We start from the raw sequence: 10,027 nt of genomic DNA on the forward strand, positions 1-10,027 counted from the left end.
CTCTTTCAGTGGTTCTTGTTGCCGGTGGTGACCACCCCAGCAATGAGATGCAGGTCCCGCTGGTTTAACGGAGTTAACTTCCAACTTCCGTGCACCTTGGCCATGGAGCGCAGGCCGGCCCCGCCGTGCAGGTCGGAGCCCCGCGGGGCCGGAGCCAGGGCCGAGCGCGGGGCTGCGGGAGCCGGCGGTGCGAGTGGGCCGGGAACGGGGCAGGCTGGGACAGCGACGCCTTTCCCCTGCACAGGCAGAAGGGCAGCGGGATCCAGGATTCGGGATCCGGCTCTGGGCCGGAGCAGCAGCAGTTTCTGTTCCCTTCCCCCCTCTCTTCCCCCCACTCTCACAGCTGGAGAGGCTGGCCGAGGCTGTGGCTGCGAGGGTTCAGGTGCAACGGGGGCGGGGAGGGGCACAGCAGTGGGGCATTCATGGCAGAGATTTCCACAAGGACTCGGCAAGCAGGGAAAAGTTCCACTGCTGTTTTGTCACACTGAGAGATTTCCCCCCTGTTAGAATGATTCTGCCCCTGCTGCCTCTTCCCATCCTTTTAATGTCAATCTCTGTTGCTTTCTCTTGAGCTACAAGTGGCTACTGGGGATATTTCTCCTCAGAGACACCTTCGGCGCAATCTTCACTGTCTCCCTCATCACGCGTTGCTGTGCCAATGCATCAGCTCACGCATTTCATTCTGCCATAAATCCTGGGAGTCCAGAGTGAGCTCTAATGTGAGCAACAAAGTAAGGATTAGTTCTGTGTAACAAAATTTGATACAGACACAGAAGCCAAAGACACAATCTGTCATTGCTAATGTCTTTTAAAACAGACCCTTCAATTCTCTTAACAATGTTAGCAATATATGCAGAATCAGGGAATAAGTTAAAAGGTTCTGAGAAGAGCTGAAATGCTCTTACAGCTGCAGCCAATTCAACAATCTGAGGAGAACCTTTGACCTTTTGAATGTCTTGTTCCCAGGATTCAGTGTTTTTATTTTGCCAAGTAACCACTGCCTTGTGTGTTTGTCCTGACCCATCAGTGAAGAGAGCAACTGCATCTAAAGGCTCTTCACTGATAAGGGGTTTCTCTTTGTAGCATAATTTAGCTTTGATCAGTTTGTGTGCTGGATAATGAATGGAGCAAGCACCTGGAAAATCTAACAAGGCCTACAGTAAATCTGCTGACTTTTGCATGGCCCAATCAAAATAGGAGTCAATCACAGGTAAAGAGATGATTTTAAATTCACAACCTGCTATGTCAGGAAGCCTTGCCCTGCCCTTAATGATAATTTGAGAAATCATCTCTAAAGGTGTGAAGATTGTCTTTGGTGACCTGTAAGAAAGAAAAACCCATTCAATTATTAACAAAGGATTATTTTGAGAAGAGTCCCACTGGAAGATGAAGCCATACAGTCTCAGTGTTTCTCCTGGAACTGCAAGGAAAAAAGGTTTATCTGGAACCTAACAATGTGCTTGTCTATTTTGCAGAGCATTGGTAATTTTCTCCAAAGCTGTAGGAGTAGGAGATCTGGGGGTGATTTTTTGTCTCTTTCAGTGGTTCTTGTTGCCGGTGGTGACCACCCCAGCAATGAGATGCAGGTCCCGCTGGTTTAAGGGAGTTAACTTCCAACTTCCGTGCACCTTGGCCATGGAGCGCAGGCCGGCCCCGCCGTGCAGGTTGGAGCCCCGCGGGGCCGGAGCCAGGGCCGAGCGCGGGGCTGCGGGAGCCGGCGGTGCGAGCGGGCCGGGAACGGGGCAGGCTGGGACAGCGACGCCTTTCCCCTGCACAGGCAGAAGGGCAGCGGGATCCAGGATTCGGGATCCGGCTCTGGGCCGGAGCAGCAGCAGTTTCTGTTCCCTTCCCCCCTCTCTTCCCCCCACTCTCACAGCTGGAGAGGCTGGCTGAGGCTGTGGCTGCGAGGGTTCAGGTGCAACGGGGGCGGGGAGGGGCACAGCAGTGGGGCATTCATGGCAGAGATTTCCACAAGGACTCGGCAAGCAGGGAAAAGTTCCACTGCTGTTTTGTCACACTGAGAGACAGCATTATACAGTTTAACCCCACAGAGTCCCAAACCTCTCTGGTATAGAAGGCTTCAGAGTCAGCATTTGGGATATGAGTTATAGTCCCTTTTAAGAGCTCTGTGAGCTTTTGCTTAGCAAGGTGTTTTGGACTTGATGCACATAAAATGCTGATACACATCTCTCTGCGGAACAGACTTATTCTGCCCCATTATTCCCGGTGCTCACCTGCTGTCCAGCTATGCAGTAGGTGCTGTACATAGAGGCTCCGATCCGGGTACTGTCCAGCAGCAACTCCTGTCCGGGCCCTGGTCACCCTCCTTCCAGATGCCTGATCCTTGCGGCCGCCTCCTGCTGAGTTCACCGGGAGGTCTCTTACTGCCAATAAGTCCAAGTTCAACAACTTAAACGTGGGCACTACTGTAAGAACCTAAATGAGAGATGCGGGACTCCAGGTGGCTCTTCAAAATGTAATTTATTGCATCCAAGATGTTACAGCGTGTTGTATTGTGTTATTATATGTTTTAGTTGCATTAAGTTGTACTTTGTTTTATCCCAGTTCCCCCCTGTTAGAATGGTTCTGCCCCTGCTGCCTCTTCCCATCCTTTTAATGTCAATCCCCCCACCCCTTTATAACACCCTGCACACCCCATTCTTGCTGTCTCCAGCTGGCTGGTTTCCCTGGGCTATGAATCTCATTAGAGCTCCGAATAAACCTTGACTTTGCACCCAAGTGGAGTCCACTCTCCTTCTTCTACCAACGTAGTGCTGGTGTCTCGTCCGAAAGGTGAAAGCCTTTGCTGCTCTCCCGACCTCCCGAGGAACGGGAAAGTGTCCCCGCTGCTCGCTGTGCCGGAGCAAGCCGGGGTGACTCCACGCACACACTCGGAGAGGCACTGCGACAGCAGCAGTCCAGGGTCGTGGGTGACAGAGCTGTGCCTACAGCTGTCAGCTCCAGCTGCAGGCAGGCCTGGAGACCCTTTGGCTTTGGTTACAGTGCATTATATACTTTTCTTTGCTGAGCATCTTAATACCGTAGAACCGATCTATCCCTTAACTATTATCTATAGCCTATCATAACGACTATAATTACCATATTCATGTTACTATTCTCCAATCACTAAAATTTAGTACATTACAGTTTAAGCTAGAAATTGTTTTTCAGTTTTCTTGCAGTGGAAAATTCTGAGACCTTTTTCCTACTTGCCACATCGGCAGGCTTGTTTGCCTGTGCTATCTTCCGGCTTGGTAAAAACATCTTCTTGTTTGAGGTGGTTTATCCTTTGCTCTAAGTCATGAAAAACCCTTCTAACTAACATCCCCTTGGCCTTCTTGGTTATCCAGTAAGACTGGCTCAGCATTTCTTTTCTTCTGTATCAAACTGGCTCAGCAGTTCTTTTCTTCTGTATCAAAACTTGCTTCTAACTCTATTCCTTCATCAGACTCCACATTTAAAAATCTTTCTGCCATGCATATGTATCTGTGAGACTTTCTTGGCAAACTTTCATCCTTCCCAACATCAGGTTCTTTTGATCCTTACTCTTGCTATCATCTTCACAAACACACACAGACACAGATTGTGTTTATTTAGTGTCATTTTGCATTGACTGACTCTGGATTTTTGATTGTTGCTTTTCCTGGCTGTGCCTTAAGCACGGTGTAAGCAGTAGAGTGAAGCTTGGCAATGCACCTTGTTCTGTTGTGGCTTTGCTATGAAATCTTTCTCTGCCCAAAGCTTTGCATTCACCCTTGCAGTGATGTCCAAGGGCCTGTGCCATGCCAGATCTTTGGCAGTGTGGAGCGCCCTGGACTGTGAACACTGAGGCCCTGGCAGTGCCCGTGACACCAGGGCTTCTCAGCAGCCTGCAGCCTCCTGAGATGTGCACCTGGGCTCTGCTGGGACCGCCTGGGAACTCATGGTTCTTTTGGAGCACGGAGAGCTGAGGCATGTCACCACATAGTTCCTATGACAGCATGTGACCTCCTGAGCTTTGGGCAGCCTGGAGATGGCTGGAATGTGCCCAGGGAGCCAGTGTGACTGTGTGTGACACCGCAGGTCTTTCAGAGGATGGAGAGTGCAGGTGTGTCCCCATGCAGGCCCTGTGAGTGCCTGTGAGCTGCTGGCTCCTCAGCAGCCTGGGGACACATGGGACGTCACCCGTGAGAGCCTGTTCTAGGCTGGGATCTGCGTGGGCTTTGGCAAGTGGGAGACTCCTGGCATGTCCCCCCTGAGCTGCTGGGGCTGTGTGTGGCCCGAGTGTTCTTTGAGAGCACTGAGAGCCCGGGATTTCCCTGTGGGAGCACAGGGAGTGGCTGTGACACAGCAGTGCCTTGTGAGCTGACAGTGGCCTGGCATGTCAGCTGGGAAGGGCTGTGAGTGCCTGTGAGCACACGTGTCTGTCTCATGGCCAGAGAGCTGTGGGAGGTGCCCCTGGCAGGCCTGTGAGTGCAGGGGAGCTCAGGGCTCTGGAGAAGCCTGTAGGCACGTGGGACACCAGGCTGGAAGGCCTGGCAGTGCCTTTGCCCTGCCTGCACTTCAGCAGTCTGCAGAGCCCTGGGAGGTTGTAGCAGGATGCTTTGGGCTGGCTTTTCTGCCTTGGAATGTGATCCAGGCACTTGGACAATGTCCAGTTTGCCAGTGTCTCCAGGTGGCTTTGCAAGGGCCAGCCTGTGTGTTTTAGTGATGGATTCTGCTGAAACTCCTTGTGGCCACTGGCCCTGACTGAAGGTGCTGCTGGGGGTCACAGATGGGGTAGATGAGCTGCTCAAGTGAGCTGGAGGCCCCTGCATGCCAGTCAGTCCCTTTGAGCTGTAAAAGTGCAGCCCCCTGTCCTAGGGGAAGTTCTTCTGAGCTGTTCCTGCCTGGAGTGTGTGGAGCTTCCTCCGTGGGAAGGGGCTGCCCAGCAAGGCTCCTCCTGGAGGTGCAGAGAAAGAGCTGCCCATGACTGTTGCTGTGGGGAGTTCCGCTTCCTAATTGTATTTTTGTCTTGCTGGAGTAGGACTGCTTTCTGTGATGTTGACTCATGGGGGGCAGCGGGTTGGGGACAAAGAGACCACTCACCCCGATGTTCATGGGGCAAAGAGAGAGCATTTATTCTCAAGCCCTGCTTTATAAAGGGCATTTGAAAAACCAGGTCTGGATACTTTTATTGGTCTGATCTCTACACCTCTTCAGGTTCTGGGCAGTGAAATGGCTGCAGCCCAGTAGAGATGTGATTGGCAAGGCCCAGTCAATTGGGCAAGGTCAGTCAGCCTGGGGGCTGGTTAATTCACACAGTAGAAGCCAGCCTGCACTGTGACACACGGCAACACTTCTGCTCTGCCCCACAGACACTGGAGCAGGAGTTCTCCTGCAGAAATGCTTGGGGACCTTTGGTTTCCTTCCAGGTCCTGTAGCAGATCTTCCCCACCCCAGGGAAATTCTCTATTCCTCATGTCCAAGCCCCAGTGCTGCAGACAGAACCAGGGGGTGACACATGGGCTGTACCACCAGTGCCTTTCCCTGGAGCAGGAAAATTCTGGCTCTTCCCTGCTGAGACAGTGGTTGAGAGGAGAGGCAAAGCTCATCCTTCCTGACCTGCTGGAGCACGTGTAGGGACAGTTTCTGCACAGTTCAGACACAGCCCCGGAGGAAGCAGGGACATTCCCTTGGGACCCCAAAACTGGGGGCCAATCCAACTGCACTGGGAGACCCCGTGTGTGTCCAGCTCGTTCTATGTGGGCTGTTGACACATGGTCAGTGGCTGTCCAGTGCCACCCCCCTGGCTGGCATGATCTCTAAGGCAGCCTGGAGCTCTCCTTGGTCAAAGTTCCCCAATTTGGACCCTGCAGACACTTCCTCAATACCTCTTCAAGGTGACCTCAGCACAACAATGATATCACAGCACTCGTACACCTGGTCAAGAATCCCCCACAGGGACACTGGTCTCTCCTCCATGGGCACAAAGCAACAAAACCCCCAAGGAAAATCTTCCCCCGTGGGCACTGTGACTCCTTGGGTGAGTTCCAGAGAAAACAGTCAAGGCACTGGCCTGAAATGTTTTCCCAGCTGGGCCACAAGACATCCTGGATGGATCTACATTGTCCCTGGGGAAAAGAGATGTGCAGAACCCTTCACTAATGCCCTGGAATGTCAAACAGGAATCACAGCCATGGACAGCTCTCAGGAACCACTTCACTGTGGATTTTCCTTCCTGGAAGCCCAAGATGCCTGAATGTCCTCCTGGTGCCTCAGGGCCTGGGTAAACAGGGCTTGTCAGAGATGCTGGCAGGGCACCAACACCCCTCCTCCTCACAGGGCACCTCTGTTACCCCAGTTAGCTCAGAGCCTGGGGACAGGTGCCCACTTCCCCATGTCCCTAGGGATGGGCACATCCTGCTCAGGGCCAGTGCTGGCCTTGGTTCAGGTCCAGGGCATTGCAGAGACCCTGTGTGTGGAGAAGGGCCCTGGGGAGCTGCAGGTGATGGCAGCCAGGGCCAGGGCTGGAGTTTGAGCCTTGTTGGGGATGGGGTCCCTGGCACCCTGCATGGGGCAGCTGTGCAGAGTGGGACACAGGTGCTCTGGGTGGGCACAGTGGCCATGGGTGGGACAGGATGAGGGGCAGGGCAGGGGACATTGCCCTGGGGACTCTGCTCTGGGGCTGGAGATGGGACTGGTTTGGGGCCTGCAGGGAAAGGGAAATGGAGTGGTCAGGCTGTGGCAAGAAGCACAGCTGAGGCATTGCCCAGGGCTCAGCCTTGTCTGCAAGGTGATCAACAGGTGATCAACACTGCCCAGTGCTCCCAGTGTCTCCAGTGAGTGCAGATCCCAATCACCTGCCTGCCCTTGACTCAAAGTCCTCCCACATTCCTGTTTTCCCTCAGTTTGGGGTCCTGATACCCCAAGAACAGGGGTCAGTGCCCACCGCTGTTTCCTCAAAGTGCCAGAGCAAGAACAGGGGCAATTCTGCTGGGACCCAACAGATTTTGGGATGGGCTCAGCTCTGGGCTGTCCCCCAGGGAAAGCTCAGGGACTGAAGGAGCAGCAGGAGATGGGGGTACGTGGCTCTGGGGGCTATTGGAGGATGGATTGTGTTGGAGTGGGGCTTGTCCCCAACAGGGATCCGTTTACTCTCAGCTCCCCCATGCACAAACCACCCTGCACCAGGCAGTCCCAGAGAACCCAAGATGTCTGAATGTCCTCCTGGTGCCTCAGGGCCTGGGTAAACAGGGCTTGTCAGAGATGCTGGCAGGGCACCAACGCCCCTCCTCCTCACAGGGCACCTCTGTTACCCCAGTTAGCTCAGAGTGGCTGCCTGGGGACAGGTGCCCACTTCCCCATGTCCCTGGGGATGGGCACATCCTGCTCAGGGCCAGTGCTGGCCTGGGCCCAGAGCCAGGGCCATGACCCAGGTGCTCTGGGAGGGTTCTGTGGCTGCAGTTGTGACAGGATGAGGGGCATGGCAGGGCATATTCCCCTCTGGACAGTGCTCTGGGCATGGAGATTGGATGGGTTTGGCATCTGCAGGGAAAGGGGTATTGCGTTGTGCGGATGTGGGAATTGTCACTCCTGAGCCATTCCCCAACCCTCAGCCTTGTCTGCAGGTGGTCAGCATTGCCCAGTGCTCCCCAGGGTCTGCAGTGACTGAGATGCCAATCACCCACCTGATCACATGTCCCTTGTTCCCCTTGCTCTCCCACATGTTGGGTTTGGGGCCGGGCTCAGCTCTGGGGTGTCCCCAAGGGAAAGCTCTGGGAGGGGAGGGGCAGCAGGAGATACAGGGAATATGGCACTGGGGGTATTGGAGAATGGATTGTGTTGGTGTTGGGGGTGTCCCCACAGGGTCCCCATGTTCCTTTGGCTCCCTGCCTGCCCCCCTTGGTCCCCCAGCTGCCTGGGCCCTTCCAGGGGCAGCTGCCCTAAGCAGGAAGCTGGAGGGATGCCGGGGAGGGGGGCTGGATCCGTGCCACAGGTGGGGTGGGATGGACTCTGTGCCAGGGCTGGGCTTGTGGCCAGGGCTGGGGACTGTGCCAATCCAAGCTTTGGCCTGGGGGCTGGCAGGGAGGGTGCAGGGAGGAGTCCCAGCAGGGATAAAGGTGCTCCTCACCTGCTGCAGCCTCAGGCAGCGCTGCCCAGAGCGAGAGGAAGATGAAGGTGGCTGTGCTCAGCGTGGCCCTGCTCTTCTCCATCCTGCTGTGCCCCCCGGCACAGGCCAAGGTGAGGCACCAGCCAAAGGCTGTCCCCACACCCTGCTTTTTCTGGCCTCCCATCCCACCCTTTTGGTCCCTTCCCTGTGTCCCATTCAGGGTCCCCAAACGCCTCCCACTGACCATTCCCAAGGCCTTTCCTTCCATGTCCCCCTCAGTCTTTGCCTTTCTTCCTGGCAACTGCAGAGGGGTCCCCCTGTACAATTCCCTGACTCACCCCACAACTCCCAGATGATCCCATCCTGTTGGTTTTGTCCCCATCTGTCCTCATTCTTCTGTCCCCACCAAGCCCCTCCCTTGAACTCCCATGTCCCTACACCGCAATTCCTTTCTCCTCCGCTGTACCTCACACCCTGCTCCTTCCACACCCCCAGCCCTGTTCCCTGGGACCTCAATTGACCCCAGATCAGTGACTTTTGGTCTCCCACCACCTCAAACAGATCTCCTTGGAGGCCCTGAATTCCCATCCCTCTGCCTGCGCCCTGCTCCCTGCACCCGTGTCCCCCCACAGCCCCACAAGGTCCAATCCAGACCCAGCCTTTGTTCTCCTTTCCAGGCACTCCTGGAAGGAACCCAAGATGATCTCCGGGAGGTGAGTGGGCTGCTGGCATTGGAGGGCATGCCCTCAGGGAACTGGGGGGCAGTGGTGTCCCCCCATCCCTTGCTGGCACCGGGGACATCCCAGTGACCAGCAAGGTCTCCTGGTCTCTCTGCAGCTGGATTTAGGCAATGTCGCGGAGCTGGAGACGCCTCTGGTGGGTACCACAAGTTCTGCCTGTGTCAGTCCCTCCCCTTGCATGGCCATCACAGCCCAGGTCATCCCAGTTTGTCCCAGCAGAGCCCAGTGCACCCCTCCTGACAGCCCAGACAATGCCTTTCCCCAGGGCTCCTCACCAGGGAAGCCTTTGCCCAGGGCCCCTTCTGCATTCCCATCCCGGTCACCCCAGGACCCCCTGGATGAGCCAGGACGCAGCCCCTGCCCCAGCTGTGCCTCTTGGCCAGGAGCCCAGTGCTTCTGGGCAGGAGCACAGCAGCTCCTGCACCCCATTGCTCCCACAGCCCCTTCCCCAAGGCCCCCCCTGCTCTGCCCTGCCTCCCAGTCCAGCCCAGTGCCCCCAGTGTGTCTCTAACGCTGCCTTTGTCCCCAGCCCTTTCGGGATGAAGAGCTGCGGGCTCTTCTGCGGTATAAACGCCTGGCTGCCTCTCTGGATGCCTAGGTGAGCTGTGACTGCAGGGACAGGGGTCGAGACAAAGCCCCTCCGTGGCCCAGTGAGCTCCAGAGGTCACGTTCTGGGGTTTTTCATTTAGGATTGGAAGCTGTGGGGACATTGGTGTCCCGATCCCCTCTGGCGGTGTGAGGAGATGATCATCCCTGGAGGAACCCTCTGATCCCTGTGAGCCCTGGGCTATTCCCCCTCAATAATCAATAAACCCTTTCAGCAAAGTTACAACCTCTGTGTGTCTGTGTCCGTGTGTGTGTTCCAAAGGAAATTCCCCAAAATCTCAAAGAGGTTTCCCCCAGAGGTGTTGTCTTGTCCCTGTGTCCATCTGCACATCCTGTCACTCTATCACTGTCCCCTCCACACATCTCTGCCCCGCTGGCACCTCCCAGTTGGCACTGAACTCCTCCCTCCTGCTCCCCACCCCCAGCAATGATCATGGCAGGGAGCTCACACCAGGAGCACCCAGGCCAGGGATGGAGAAGGAGCATCTGGCAGAGGCAGGAAGAATCCCCCATTCCAGGGGTTGTGGGGTGCATGGGGGGCAGTTGTGTCCCCTGCCAGCCCCAGGGCTGCAAACCAGGGAGGAGATGTCTCAGCTGCCTCAGCTGAATT

General features: G+C 55.6%; 1 long non-coding RNA gene across 1 annotated transcript; it reads left to right on the forward strand.

Moving 5' to 3' along the window:
* The first annotated feature begins 8,105 nt into the window (after positions 1 to 8,105).
* On the forward strand, positions 8,106 to 9,637 carry LOC108963236 (uncharacterized). Its single transcript, XR_003945879.2, has 5 exons — positions 8,106 to 8,202; positions 8,749 to 8,784; positions 8,909 to 8,947; positions 9,341 to 9,409; positions 9,501 to 9,637. It is a non-coding gene; the product is annotated as an uncharacterized LOC108963236 (long non-coding RNA).
* The last annotated feature ends 390 nt before the right edge of the window (positions 9,638 to 10,027 follow it).

Source organism: Serinus canaria, unplaced genomic scaffold (genome assembly GCF_022539315.1).
Source record: "Serinus canaria isolate serCan28SL12 unplaced genomic scaffold, serCan2020 HiC_scaffold_241, whole genome shotgun sequence".
Taxonomy (NCBI): Eukaryota; Metazoa; Chordata; class Aves; order Passeriformes; family Fringillidae; genus Serinus; species Serinus canaria.